General features: G+C 39.1%; 1 long non-coding RNA gene across 1 annotated transcript in view; it reads right to left on the bottom strand.

Moving 5' to 3' along the window:
• LOC131381219 (uncharacterized) overlaps positions 1–16274 on the bottom strand; it is an 89837-nt gene that overhangs the window by 1369 nt on the left and 72194 nt on the right. The window lies entirely within an intron of this gene.

Below are 16274 nucleotides of genomic sequence, written 5' to 3'. Positions count from 1 at the left end.
TATGTATAATACACTATGTAGAAGAAAAAATAAGAATTTGAAATCTGCTGAACTAAGTTTACTGGTGCTAACTGTTAACTGGTATCTTGCCTTCCCCCTATGAGCTGAAAAATCAGGTATTATTGAGTATCATAAATGCAAGTTGCCTCAGCTCCTACAGCATAAGAAAAGACCAAACTTTTTATTTTGTTAAATCTGAAGTACAGATTTATTTTGACATGCATTGTTATAAATGAATTTTTAAATAATTAAAATTATAAATTTATGGATGGGATCACTTACTAATATTACATCATCTGAAATTTTAAAAATATGTATGCCAGTCCTGTTGCTATAATCTGCTTAGAAAAAAGAACAAAAGACTACATTTTTCAAGATTTGATTTTTAAGAAGTACTTAATTCTTGGAGAGGAGAAGAGAGTCATATAAATATATCATGAGAGTGATATTACTGTGGTATATAGAGTATTTCTTTGCATTAGACCCAGTGTTAAATAGTTTGCATATATTCTCATGTCCTCATTGTAACAATTTTTAGTGAATATTATTTTTCAGGTGAGAAAATTTTAGTTCAGAGATTAACTGGTGGAGGTAACATAATAACAGGAAGAGCCAGGATTATCTTAATTTCAAATCCCACTTCATACCATTATGCTATACTTAAGATATGTGTTCACAGTGTATCTACTGCAGTTGTATGATCTGGTTGCTTCTTTGAAATTTTCATTCTGGTTTTGAACTTAGAATTGAGTTTGATTTTTGTGGAGTTCTTTATTTAACCTCCCATCCTTATATGTCAACAATTCTTTTTCATTTTTATTGCTTTTAGATTTACCTGTAGTTTTTAACTTTCCTCCAAATTACTTGAATCCTTTTCCCTCCCTTCTCTCCATAGAAATACCCTGATGTATTAGGAGAATGAATATTTAAATACAAAATTTTGTTTTCCACACAGCTTTTCAAGCACATTTCATACAGGTATACTCTAGTCATATTTATGTTTAAATCACTTAAAATGTCATCAAAATAAAAATGGGACTTTTTTCTTAACAGATGATAAAGTGCCTAAAATATGTCAGTCTCTGTACAAGGTGCTAGAGAAGACCCCTGCCATTTTGAAATTTTGCAATATAATGAAAAAGACACAGTGAATGTCTTTGCAGGATGCAATGAGGTCACTATAGCAGAGGCAGATATTTACCAGTAGTATGCATTCTCCCCTTCTTCCTTACTGTAAAAGTCCTTGATTTTTAGCTGAGCACACAGCCATCTGACCAAAAGGCTACATCTGCCAACTTCCCTTGCAGTTAAGTGGAGACACTTACCGAGTACTCAAAGAGATGTAACCAAAATGTTTGGGTGCTACTTCTTTGCAGTGTTCTTGTCCTTCCTCTCTGCTGGCTGGAATGCAAATGTGATGGCTAGAACTCAAGCAGCCCTCCTGGACTTCATGTTAAAGACACATGCTGAGGATGATTGAGCAACAAGATACAAGGAGCCCAGGGCCTGATGACTTTGGGAGGGAAGATGCCCAACTGGTCCTGACTGCTTACCTCTAGATATGTTTCACATGAGGGAAATAAATGTCTTTCTCGTTTAACTCACACTTATTTTGAGTCTTATTTTGAGTCTCTGTCACTCAACACAAATCCAAATTCTAGCCAACATAGCTGCTGGTAGGTTTTAAGCAGGAGTAGGGAGTGTTAGAGTCACATGGTGATTGCTAAAAAACATCACGGACGCCCCACATACCCTAGGAATGGCAAACTGCATCTCTTTTTCATTGGAATTGGTAAATCAGGAGAGGATCCTAGAAAAATACCCTTTCATAGCTTTGGGAGTTGGGGGAGGCAGAAATAAGAGTAGATGAATTCTGAGCTGCTGATCAAATTGAAAGCCAATATAGCCTTCTGGTCAGACCTAGGTTTAAGTCTCAGCTCTGCCAATTATAACCATGACCAATTATAACCATTCAAACTTACTTGAATATTAGTAATGATATCCATCTGGCAACCATTTCTAGTGCTGTGCTACATGGTTCTGGCCTGTCCATTATTTTTGCCAACATTTTGAACAAACACACACTAAGTTTGCTGTGGCAAATGTAGATTGGCTTGCTCAATTTCTGTTCCAGCTTCCTCCTTGTATGAAGGGGCGGGAAAGCCAAAAACTACATTTTCTAGACTTCCTCACAGCTAAGTTATGAATATGAATTACATTTCATCTATTAGATTTGTTATTGAAAGATCTGAAGGAAAAAAATTGAAGCAGAATCCATCTTCCTACTTCTTTTTGGTGACTTTTCTTGCAAGCAAGCTCATGGAGAGTCTTTTAGCAGCAGTGTTCTTGAGTCTAGTGATTCCTAGGTTTGAAGGTCCATGTTCCAGTGCCAAATCACCAATTTTGTGAATGTCAAGAGGTGGTCAAGTGGTGCAGTGATGGTGCCAGCAGTATCAGCAACTTCCTAGTGTGCCTCACTGCTGTCTGCAGTAATTTCAGAGACAAACTCATGGGTGATTCCCCTGATAATCAGCTCAACCGTATTGTTCCAGGAGTCATTTCTGGAGGTAGTCTAAAGCCTGTTTTTCCATTTACAGTTGTCCCTCAGTATCTGGGCAGGGATTGGTTCCAGGATCCCTAGGGATAATGAAATCTGCAGAAGCTCCAGTCCCTTACATAAAATGGCAAATGGCATAGCATTTGCATATAGCCTACGCACATCCTCCTGTATACTTTAAGTCATCTGTAGATTACTTATAAAACCTAATGCAAGCCAGGCACGGTGGCTCAGGCCTGTAATCCCAGCACTCTAGGAGGCTGAGGCAGGTGGATCACTTGAGGTCAGGAGTTCGAGACCAGCTCTGCCAACATGATGAAACCCTATCTCTACTAAAAACACAAAAATTAGCCAGGCAGGGTGGTGCACTCCTGTAATCCCAGCTACTTGGGAGGCTGAGGCTGGAGAATTGCTTTTACCCGGGAGGCGGAGGTTGCAGTGAGCCAAGATCGCATCACTGCACTCCAGCCTGGGCAACAAAGAAAGATTCCATCTCAAAAAAAAAAAAAAAAAAAAAAAAAAACGCAGTGTAAATACTATGTAAATAGTGGTTATACTGTATTATTTTTATTGGTATATTTTTCTTGTTGTATTATTTATTGGGTTTTTATCCCAAATATTTTCAATCTGTGGTTGGTTCAATCTACAGATGAGGAACCCATGCTATGAAGGGCCAACTGTATTTATAAGCACTTAAACCTCTGCATTAAATCCTTTTCTGCTTAACATACCTAGAATAAACCTTTTCTACACTCCACCCTGACTCACAACATATGCCTATAGGCTAGGAGTCAAGAACATCTTAGATCTGGACCTGGTTCTATCATTCTTTCACCGTCTCTGCACTTTAAGAAATAATGATCCCTGTCCTAGTTACTTCCCAGAATCTTGTGAATCTCCATGAAATATGACAATATGTTGTAAACCCTAAGTCTAAGAGGTTATCATTATCATAAATACCTGTGTGAAAGAACAGACATTTATCTGAGAGTGGGAAAAATTATTGTCCTTTTTAGCACTTAAATGTTATATTTTACCTGAAGCCTCCTTCTACCCCCACCACATACACATCTGTCAGAAGGTAAAGTATAAATCCATATTCAGAAAAGCACTGAACTTTGAATTAATGGCAATAAACAAGAAATAAGTGTTAGTAAACATTTGAATTTAAGCCAAGCTATATCTGAGCATATCTGTTTGACATAGATTATTTGAATCATGAGACCTCTTGTATTTGGACTTCACGTGTTTGAAATATACAGTATAAATTTCCTACCACAAACCCATTCCTAGTTAACATATCTCTTTACTGAATCCTTCATAGTCTTAGCTCATCTTCATAGCAGTTCTGAGATTGCTGCCTAAGAAGTACTGGTAATTTCGTAATTGAAAAGCCAAGTCCCTGTTCGTTTGGTTTCTATGACTTTGTATTCTCATTCACCTTCTACCTCTCAGGTCCTTCATTCTCGGACTCTTTCAGGGACCAGCGTCCTCTACCTATTATGTAAATATGAAAATTCTTTGACATTCTGTCATTGGTTCTTCTCTTATTATTCTACTGTCTCTCCCTAGTCATTTCAGAAACTCCTACAGCTCTACTGATGGCTTCCAAATCTAAATTTTCACATTTGACCTCTCTATTTACTTCCAGTCTCAAAATCTAAATGCCCAAACTGAAACACCTTCTCTTCTTCTCCAACCTTCTCCGCTTCCTATTTTCTGTTAACAATGTTATCATTGCAGTTACCAGTTGAAAGCTCACACAGCCAGGCACGTTGGCTCACGCCTGTAATCCCAGCACTTTGGGAGGCTGAGGTGGGTGGATCACTTGAGGTCAGGGGTTTGAGACCAGCCTGGCCAACATGGCAAAAACCCACCTCTACTAAAAATACAAAAATCAGCCAGGCGTGGTGGTGGGTGCCTGTAATCTCAGCTACTTGGGAGGCTGAGACAGGAGAATGGTGTGAACCCAGGAGGCTGAGGTTGCAGTGAGCCAAAATAATGCCACTGCACTCCAGCCTGGGTAACAGAGTGAGACTCTGTATTAAAAAAAAAAAAAGAAAGAAAGCTCACATGCCCATTCCTTCACCCTTTCCTCAACATCAAATGAGTTTCTAAGTCCCATACCTTTGAAATACATATCTATTTGTTTCTTCCTTTCCCTCCTGACCCTGCCTTGGTTGATGGATTTCTCATTTGAAATACCAAATTATTTATAACTTCTGTAATAATTTCTGTACAATGCCATCATAGCAGTCCTTAACTCAAAAGCCTTTGATATTCAGAAGTCAATAGCCTTCATAGATATAAGCAATAACTAGTTAGAAGATACAATGCAAGAGAAGACCCTTTATTATTATTATTATTATTTTATTATTATACTTTAAATTCTATGGTACAAGTGCACAATGTGCAGGTTTGTTACATATGTATACATGTGCCATGTTGGTGTGCTGCACCCATTAACTTGTCATTTACATCAGGTATATCTCCTAATGCTATCCTTCCCTCCTTCCACCACCCCATGACAGGCCCCAGTGTGTGATATTCCCCACCCTGTGTCCAAGTGTTCTCATTGTTCAAGTCCCGCCTATGAGTCAGAACATGGGGTGTTTGGTTTTCTGTCCTTGAGATAGTTTGCTGAGAATGATGGTTTCCAGCTTCATCCACGTCCCTACAAAGGACATGAATTCGTCATTTTTTATGGCTGCATAGTATTCCATGGTGTATATGTGCCACATTTTCTTAATCCAGTCTATCATTGATGGACATTTGGGTTGGTTCCAAGTCTTTGCTATTGTGAATAGTGCTACAATAAACATACGTGTGCATGTGTCTTTATAGCAGCATGATTTATAGTCCTTTGGGTATATACCCAGTAATGGGATGGCTAGGTCAAATGATATTTCTAGTTCTAGATCCTTGAGGAATCGCCACACTGTCGAGAAGAAGCTTTTTATGCTAATAACAAACAAGATAAAATATCCAAGCATGAACTTAAGAAATATATAAAATTTATATGAAGAACACCTTTAAAACACTTCTACTCGCTGGGTACGATGTTTCACGCCTGTAATCCCAGCACTTTGGGAGGCCGAGGCAGGTGGATCACATGAGGTCAGGAGTTCGAGACAAGCCTGGCCAACATGGTGAAACCCCGTCTCTACTAAAATTACAAAAATTAGCTGGGCACAGTGGCGGGTGCCTGTAATCCAAGCTGCTCAGGAGGCTGAGCCAGGAGAATCAACTGAACCTGGGAGGCGGAGCCTGCAGTGAGCCAAGATCATGCCATCACACTCTAGCCTGGGCAACAGAGTGAGACTCCATCTCAAAAAAAAAAAAAAAAAAACCCTCTTTTACTGAAAGGCCCAAGGTAGACCAGAGCAAATGGAACAGGAAAACGTACATAGATGAAAAGAGTCAACATCGTAAAGACGTCAATGCCCCATAAGTTAATTAATACATTTAACATGATTCCCACAAAAATGCCAATTCTTTTCTAGAGCTTGAAAAATTGGATATACGTTTAAAATGAGAACACAGATAAGTATAGCCCAAAAAATCCAAAAAGAAAGGAGTGTCTGAAGAGCTAGCCCAACAAGGTATTACATATAGCATCACATGGCAAAAAGGCCCTATAAGTAACGTCAGGCAACAAATGACAAACTAAGAAAAGATATTGCAACTTACATCACATACATACCCCTTTATATTCGTATTAGGGGTAATATCCCTAATATGGAAAGAAGTCCTAAAATGGTGGGAGGTAGAAGGCCAAAATCTAATAGAAAAATGGACAAAGGATATTAACAGACAGCTCACAGAAAAAGAAATGGTCATTGTGTAAGAGGTGTTCAAACCAGAGCAACTCCATCTTGAACACGGGCTGGCTGGGTAAAATGAAGCTGAGACCTGCTGGGCCACATTCCCAACAGGTTAGCCATTCATAACCACAGGATGTTTACAGTTAAAAGAAACAGGTTAATAATGTTAAAGGAACACGTTAATGATGTTAAAGGAACACGTTAATAATGTTTACTGAATTAACCCAGGACTTAACAGACCCAGGATATAACAGACCCAGGAAATGTCCTGATGTCCCAATATCTTAAAAACAAAAGCACTTTTAGTTTAAGTTTTGCTTTCAACATAATAATATAGATTACTGCAGAAGACAGCAGTTATACAAAGATTAGCAATCTTTTGTGACAAACCCTTGTAGTAGAATACATCTCCCCATGATTTTTTGCTTTGTTATCTTATGTACAAACAAGCATTGCACCTAAGGCGAACATGTTCCTCCCTCTTGCTTGTGGGAATGCCCTGCTCTCTCTATGGAGTACTATTCTTTCTTTACCTGCTTAATAAACTTACTTTCACTTTACCCTACGGACTCACCCCTAATTCTTTCTTGCACAAGCCCTCTCTTGGGGTCTGGATCAGGACTCCTTTCCAGTAACACTTAAACATGAAAAAAAATATGCTCAGTCTGACTCATAATAAGAGAAATACAAATTAAAACTACACCAAGATACCACTTCTCACTTAGGTTGGCGAAAATCTAAGTTTTACACCATCCTCTGTGGGAAACACTGTGAGACACAGGTGTTCTATATTGTTTTCTTGCACATTTCCTGAGGAATTTTCTAGACAACAAACTTTGGACATCCAAATGACTAGAGAGAAGTCAACCTAAGGACTGGCATTGAGCATTAAATACCTACTGTAAAACTAAGACTACATGAGGTTAAAGAGGAGAGAGTATATACTATGTACTGGACACATCATCTGAAAATGCAGATACAACTAAAGAAAGTGGCAAGTGCCTATGCAAATAATTTTTTAACTTTTTCAATAAGATGTGTGTTGATAAAATAGGTGATTTCACTGAGACTGTTGTATATGTAATGTAAGACAATGCAAGTTAATTGTGTGATATTCTAGCTTTATAATTCTTAGGTTCCTGAGAACCTGAACTCTCAGAAGAAAGGCTATGCCTGTGTAAGAGAGAAGTTTTAAGTAAAAACCCTGCAGTCCTGACTTTGAATTCCAAGTATCAGCATGAACTCATGGAACATCTTGGTGTACAAAAGCAAGGAAGCTTCCAAAGACTATAGAGGTCATGTCAAACAGACTCAAGGGCCAACTTGCAGAAGCTGCCAATGGACACAGATAGGACAGTGTAAGCTCAATAAGGATGAAAACTTCAGCAGATCAAAACATATAAAATATGTTTAAGTCTATGAGTTTTAATGAGCCTAAACAATTAACAGCTCGCCTTTTGAGGATGATAGGTAACCAACTTATTTTAACTGATAAAGAGAAAGAAACAAATATTTATCCCACCTTTCCTATGTGAGCTAGACCACTGGATAATGAAATAATAGATAAGGGGGGCTGCTCTAGTTAGAAATATTCTAGCATCCCAGCACTTTGGGAGGCTGAGATGGGTGGATTACTTGACGCCAGAAGTTCAAGACCAGCCTGGTCAACATGGTGAAACCCCATCTCTAATAAAAAATACAAAAATTAGCTGGGCGTGTTGGTGCACACCTATAATCCCAACTACTCAGGAGGCTGAGGCAGGAGAATCACTTGAACCTGGGAGGTGGAGGCTGCAGTGAGCCAAGATCGCACCATTGCACTCCAGCCTGGGTGACAAGAGAAAGATTCTGTCTCAAAAAAAAAAAAGAGAAAAAAAGAAAAGAAAAAGAAATATTCTAGCTAATGAATGAGGAAGGAATGACAAAATAGGAATATCATCATTTTTCAACCCCTAATGAATTGAGTTGAACTAGATGATGGGCATCAACAGCTATTAAGTTGGCACAAAAGTAATTGTGGTTTTTGCCATTGAGTGTAATGGCAAAAACCACAATTACTTTTCTTTTCTTTTTTTTTTTTGAGACAGAGTCTCACTTTGTTGCCCAGGCTGGAGCACAGTGGCGCGATCTTGGCTCACCGCAAACCTCCGTCCCTCCAGTTCAAGCAATTCTCCTGCCTCAGCCTCCTGAGTAGCTGGGATTACAGGTGTGTGCCACCACCCCCGGCTAATTTTTGTGTGTTTTTTAGTAGAGATGGGGTTTCACCATGTTGGCCAGGCTGGTATCAAACTCTTGACCTCTGATGATCCACCCGCCTCAGCCTCCCAAAGTGCTGGGATTACAGGCGTAAGCCACTGCACCCAGCTCAACCACAATTACTTTTGTGCCAACCTACTAACATTACAGGCAAAGACTTTATGTCTAAAACACCAAAAGCAATGGCAACAAAAGCCAAAATTGACAAATGAGATCTAATTAAACTAAAGAGCTTCTGCACAGCAAAAGAAACTATCACCAGAGTGAACAGGCAACCTACAGAATGGGAGAAAATTTTTGCAATCTATCCATCTGACAAAGGGCTAATATCCAGAATCTACAAAGAACTGAAACAAATTTACAAGAAAAAAACAAGCAACCCCATCAAAAAGCAGGCAAAGGATATGAACAGACAGTTCTCAAAAGAAGATATCTACGCAGCCAACAGACAAATAAAAAAATGCTCATCATCACTGGTCATGACAGAAATGCAAATCAAAACCACAAGCAGTTCAAGGCTGCAGTGAGCCAAGATCATGCCACTGTACTCCAGCCTGGGTGACAGACCAAGACCCTGTCTCAAAAAAAAAAAAAAAAAAAAAAAAGATACACTGTATCATGGGGGTACAATTAGTAAAATCAGAGTCTGAGAAACTCTACAGAGCAAACAGTCCAATTTCAAGAAAATAAAAAGCAATGGAAGAGGAATCTGTAGATTAAAAGACACTTAAAAAGTTATGTGGGCCGGGTACAGCGGCTCACGCCTGTAATCCCAACGCTTTAAGAGGCCGAGGTGGGCAAATCATGAGGTCAGGAGATCGAGACCATCCTGGCTAACACGGTGAAACCCCATCTCTACTAAAAATACAACAAATTAGCCGGGAGTGATGGCACGCACCTCTAGTCCCAGCTACTCGGGAGGCTGAGGCAGGAGAATCACTTAAACCCGGGAGGCGGAGGTACCCGTGAGCCGAGATTGTGCCACTGCACTCCAGCCTGGGTGACAGAGTGAGACTCCGTCTCAAATAAAAAAATTAATTAATTAAAAGTTATGTGAAATTTCATATTAAATAGGTGAAACCAAACTAAAATGTTTATGGATGCACACTTGGTTGATCAAATCATGAAGAAAAGCAAATAAATGATTACCATAAAAGAATAAACGGACACACAGAGGGCTTCTGGAGTGGCTACCGCAGTGCTGTCCCCTTACCTAGATGGTGGTCACTAGGGTGTTTGCTTACAATAATTTGTTAAGGTAACAATTTGTTCTATGTGGCTTTCTCTGTTACATTTTGCCGTTTTGAAAGGTTATTTTTAAAAAGAGAAGTGGTATCCTAGAAATGGGCCATTATCAGAAAATTTGCCTTTTCTGTATATCAACTGTTTTTAGGATAACCAAATACTTTATTTGACACAGGGAAATTTTTCTTTAACGAAAGATTCCAAGGCTGGACAACGTGGCTTATGCCTATAATCCCAACTCTTTGGGAGGCTGTGTGGTGGCAAGGTCCTTTGAGCCCAGGAGTTTGAGACTAACCTGGGCAACATAGCAAGATACTGTCTCCAGAAAAAAATTTTAAAAATCGGTTGAGCGTGATAGCATGTGCCTGTAGTCCTAGCTATTTGGGTGGCTGAGGTGGGAGGACCACTTGAGCCTAGGAGCTTGAGGCTACAGTGAGCCATGATCGCACTACTGCACTCTAGCCTGGGCGACAAAGTGAAACCCAGCCTCAAAAAAACAAGACTAAAACAATAATTTAGTGTATATTTCAATATAACTAAAATAATTGGAATATTCCTAACAAAAAGAAATGATAAATGCTTGGGGTGATGGACACACCAATTACCCAGATTTGATCATGACACATTGTACGCTTATATCAAAATATCACATATACTCCATAAATATGTACAAATACTATGTATCCATAAAAATTAACAATAAAAAAAAGTTCCAGGTAGTAAGTGTGAAGAGAATGATAAAATTAGAAAATCACCACTTTGTGAGACCTAATGAAATAGATAATTCAGGCAAAGACTATCAATGGATGAAACCAATAGGTGGATAGAAAATTTTACAGTGTGCATTAGCATTACTAAGTGTGAAACAAGTAGGCATTGAGTAATTTTAATTTACAAGAAATAAAGGGAAAATTTAAATAACATCCCAGGGGAGGAACCAAACCAATTCATATTTGGTAGTATTCTAAGGGATAACTGACATGCTTCCTTCGATAAATCAATGGCATAAAGGAAGAAAAGTGGGATGAGGAGGGCTGCTCTGGATTAAGATACATTCAAGAGTTATAAAAGCTACATGCTATGTGTGGACCTTGTTTAGAACATGATTTAAACAATCCAGCTTAAAAAGACAATTTTGAGGTAATCAGGAAATTTGCATAAGGACTGGCTATTAATTGATACCAACGAATCATTAGGTTAATAAGGGTATTTTGTTTGTGAGAAAATGCCCATAATTTTTAGAGATGCCTACCGAAATACACGGAAGGGAAAAAACACAGGCTGTCCAGGATTTACTCTGAAATACTTTGATAAGAGAGAGAGGGGAGGAGAGAGGAAGAATGTCTTACAAAATCTTGCTAATTGTTTAATCTGGGAATGGGTTTATGGGGATTAACTGGGATTTTGTATCGTTTTTTATTTCTGTCTATATACGTTTGAACATTTTTTCATTAAAAAGCAGCTTTGTTATGATTCCCATTTAGAAGACGTAAGTCAAAATCCAAGCCCCTTTGGAGGGTATTTACAGCACTGCACAATCGATTCCTTCAAGTCACGTGAGCTGAGAAGAGGGCAGGCATAGTTCCCCTAAAGGAAAATCAGGGCGCTGTCTCCAGAAGGAGGGGAGTCAAAGTCAGCCCAAACATAATAAATCCCACTCTGTTCCCAAACAACTTTCTGAGCCTCATCTTAGAAAATGTCTTCTACCTAGCCAAACAGAACGACTTGCTGTTTCCTGAATAAAGCACATAATGCTATGCCTCCAAGACTCACACAGGCTGTTCCCTGCTTTTTAAAAAATACTTTTTCTTCAAAATCCACAAGTGCCATCTGAGGGGAAGCCTTTGCCAATCCCTGCCTAGATCAAGAAGACTCCAGTGGCACTTGATTCAGGCTTCTATGATAGTATTTTGCCTTGTACAGGCAAATACATATGTATCCATGTCCCCCATTAAACCAGAAGCTCCTTAAAGGCCCCTTTCATTGTGTCCATCAAAGCACAAAGCCCAATGACTTGTTTATATCAAGGGCACAATCCTCGTTTGCTGAATTGAATTGATGTTAATGATTCTCAGATAGGTTTTCTCAAGAAGGCACATAACATTAAGCTAAGAAATTGTCGTCCTTCATAATAGCAAATAAATAAAACATTCATTATCTGATATATCTGGCCTAAAGACATTGGATATCAGTTTAAAGACTAGATATCAGACCCAAATTGTATATAGCCAAGATGCCTGCTTAGAGATCTGTAAGGGGAGGCTGAGATGTGTTTGCATCTTGAAATATGTTAATCTCTTTGCCAACCACAGCAGATGGCCACCCTTGCTGCTTGTAACAGAAATTTAACTGATTTGACAATAGCCTTATGGTATTTCTGGTAGGATGCCAAATATTTGCATTAAACTAATCTTTGATTAAGCTACTATTTTGATATGTGAGTCTGTAAATGGAAACAGCCTCAAATCAAACTTAATTTCAATAAGCAAATAATATTTTTATTTTTAATTTGGTGACTGGAGTCTACTATAGTCTTCATAAAATTATGCTACGCAAATGTATTTTTACATTTTTTTAAATAAACCTTTTAAAGGAAGTCTTGAAGTAGGCCCATGTTTGCATTTGTAAATCAGAAGTGCATCACTGTTTTCTCTGTGTGAGGTGGTCTTCCATATGGAAGGCAGGATTCGCCTTAGGAAGAGGGCAGGAGACAAACAGTCATTGAACACTATGGAGACACCTTCCTTTAGCCTATTGCAAAAAGCCAAGGTCAATATGAGGCTGTGAACTTAATTGCAAAGTAAGGAACTAGTTTCTCCCCTTTCTGGATGAACCCTTACCCATCCACAAGAGGCCTACGTTCTCCATTGGCCCTAAATACAAAATTTCTCCTAAGTCCCTCTGCAACATTCTACAAATTTTCATCTCAGCCTATATTGATTTCTGGACTTTTAGAACCTGGTTATACCTTAAGGAAGTTAGGCTACCCGCTTCGGTCTTCAAGTGGGGAAATGGGATTTGGAAAGGTGAGGAAAGTAATGAGTCAAGGCCAATATTCAAGCTGCTTGGTCCCTCGCTCAGTGCTTTTTCAGAGCATCCCTAAGAACATGGGGAGGTTAGACTATATGAAGCAATCTACACTTACAGTTCACTGCCACTTGCAGCAGAAAGCACCCTACACTGATAGGCTTCTCTTACCCCTCCACACATTTCCCCTCCACACATTTCCATTTCTTTTCTTTTTTCTTTTTCTTTTTTTTTTTGGAGAATTTATCATTATTTTTTCGCTCACATTGAATTTTTTCAAAAGATTTTATTTCTTGGCCAGGCACGGTGGCTCATGCCTGTAATCCCCAGTACTTTGGGAGGCAGAGACAGGCGGATCACCTGAGATCAGGAGTTCAAGACCAGTCTGGTCAACATGGTGAAACCCCATCTCTACTAAAAATACAAAAAAAAATTAGCTGGGCGTGGTGGCGTGCACCTGTCATCCCAGCTACTGGGGAGGCTGAAACAGGAGAAATGCTTGACCCCAAGAGACAGAGGTTGCAGTGAGCCGGGATTGCACCACTGCACTCCAGCCTGGGTGACAGAGCAAGACTGTCTCAAAAAAAAAAAAAAAAAAAAGACCATCTCAAAAAAAAAAAAAAAAGATTTTATTTTTTAAGAGCAGTTTTAGGTTCATAGCAAAATCTACAGAAGACAGAGATTTCCCATATACCCCCTACACCCACACATGCATAGCCTCCCCATTATCAACATTCCCCACTAATGTGGCATCTTTTTATAACTGTTGAACTTACACGGACACATCATGATCACCCACAATTCATAGTTTACTAGGGTTCACTCTTGCTGCTGTACATTCTATGGGTTTGGACAAATGCATAAAGATATGTATCCATCATTACAGTATCATACAGACTATTTTCGCTGCCTTAAAAATACTCTGTGTTCTGCCCATTCATTCCTCTCATCTCCTCCCACCAGCCCCTGGCAGGCAACCACTAATCTTCTTACTGTCTTCATTGTTTTGCCTGTTCCAGGATGTCATGCAGTTGGAATGAAACAGCGTGTAACCTTTTTATATTGGCTTCTTTCACTTAGTAATATGCATTTAAGTTTCCTCCACGTCTTTTCATGGTTTGACAGCTTATTTATTCTAGTGCTGAATCATATTCCATTGTCTGGATGTGCCACCGTTTATTTTTCCATTCACCTACTAAAGAACATCTTGATTACTTCCACGTTTTGGCAGTTACGTATAAAGCTGGTATGAACATTCATGTGCTGGTTTTGTGTGGACATAAGTTTTCAGCTTCTTTGAGTAAATACCAAGAAGCCCAATTAGACTGTATAGTAAGAATATGTTTAATTTTTTAAGAAACAGCCAAATTGTCCTCCAAAGTGGCTGTACCATTTTGCATTCCCACCAGCAAGAAATGAGAGTTCCTGTCATTTCACATTCCTTCAGCATTTGGTGTTGTCAGTGTTCAAGATTTTGGCCATTTTAGTAGGTGTGTAGAGATAGCTCGTTGTTGTTTTAATCTGCATTTTCGTAATGACATATGACGTCGAGCATCTTTTCATATGCTTATTTACCATCTGTGTTTCTTTGGTGACGTATCTGTAAAGGTCTTTGGAACATTTTTTATTTTTGAGACAGGGTCTCACTCTGTTGCCTAGGCTGGAGTGCAGTGCAGTGGCACAACCTTGGCTCACTGCTGCCTCAACCTCTGAGCTCAAGCCAGCCTCCCACCTTAGTCCCCCAAGTAGCTGGGATTACAGGTGTGCGCCATTATGCCCAGCTAATTTTCTGTAGAGACGGGGTTTCCCTGTATTGCCCAGGCTAGTCTTGAATTCCTGGGCTCAAGATATCTGCCAATCTTGGCCTCCCAAAGTGTTGGGATTACAGGTGTGAGCCTCCGCACCCGGCCTGGCACATTTTTTAATCAGGTTGTTTGTGTTTTTGTTGTGGAGTTTTAAGAGGGTTGGTTTTTTTTTTTTTTTTTTTTTTATATTTTGGATAACAACTCTTTTTTGCCATTTCTTTCTATTTACAGTTTGTGTTCAATGCAAATCAATTCCATAACATAAGAAGTTACTATGAATCAAAGCATAAATACACAAACACAATATATAATCCAAAATAGATATACAGCATTCTGGAATAAAGCAAAAGAGTGTTCATTCACAGACACAGTAGCTTCAGATCTGTTCAATCTGTTTGTTCCCATGTAGTTTTCTAAAGATGGAAACAAATGACTTCGGTCATCAAACTACTGTGGCCATATTAGATTACTGGAACATCTAAGCATCAGTGTGTGACCGTGCCAACAAAAGACTTCGGGGAGTGTCTGTTTTTAAAAAGGTTTCTGTGTGTCGAGGCAGTTGTAAAAGATTTACTGCAGAATCAAGCCCACTTTTAGGCTTAGGACCAGGTTCTAACTATCTAAAAATATTCACTGATAACAAAAAGTGTTCCAAATGTGGCTCTTCTGATTCGTAGTTGTTTTTTAAGGGAAAAAAAGTATATACAGAGAGTATAAAAGTTTTTGTGAATTTAATGCAAATTATCTTCCAGTCTTCACTTCCCAAATACTTGATTTACAGTTTTGACTCCTTTACATTTTTGCCTTTTTAATTTCAAGATTTGTAATTTTGCCTTCAAAACAGATCATTTTTTTAAACTGTAAGAAATATTCAACTACTGCAGAAATAAAAAGCATTTTGACTGCCAGGTGCAGGGGCTCCAGCCTGTAATCCCAGCACTTTGGGAGGCCGAGGCAGGCGGATCACCTGAGGTCAGGAGTTTGAAACCAGCCTGGGCAACACGGTGAAACCCTGTCTCTACTAAAATTACAAAAATTAGTCAGGCGTGGTGTTGGGTGTCTGTAATCCCAGCTACTTGGGAGGCTGAGGCAGGAGAATCACTTGAGCCTGGGAGGCAGAGGGTGTACTGAACTGAGACTGTGTCGCTGCACTCCAGCCTGGGCGAAAAAGTGAGACTCTGTTTAAAAAATAATAATAATAATAAAAAGCATTTTGAAATTAGTCACGGTCATTGCAATTCTACTCTTTGGAATCCGTTTAGCTAAATTAATGTAGTGCTCTTGTTGAATGGAAATAGGTGATAGGAAATGCCTACCATTTGACTCTATATGGATAATCAAGAGTTGCTCAGAATGCTTGGATCTGGGGGTAGATTCTCATTCATCATTGCCCTGGCACATGTCAATTACTACATAAAAGGTCAAATGCAATGTCAAATCCAAAGCCTCAAGAGGAAAGCGAGTTCAGTTCCCAAGAGAACAGTGATAGCTCAACAGTGCAAAACTTCATCTAGAGTATATTGGCATTAAATTAGTGCTGTCGAAACAATACCTTGAGGA

The sequence above is a fragment of the Hylobates moloch genome, unplaced genomic scaffold (assembly GCF_009828535.3).
Source record: "Hylobates moloch isolate HMO894 unplaced genomic scaffold, HMol_V3 SCAFFOLD_14, whole genome shotgun sequence".
NCBI lineage: Eukaryota > Metazoa > Chordata > Mammalia > Primates > Hylobatidae > Hylobates > Hylobates moloch.
Note: the sequence above shows the minus strand (reverse complement) of the source record. Positions and strands in the feature narration are given on the sequence as shown.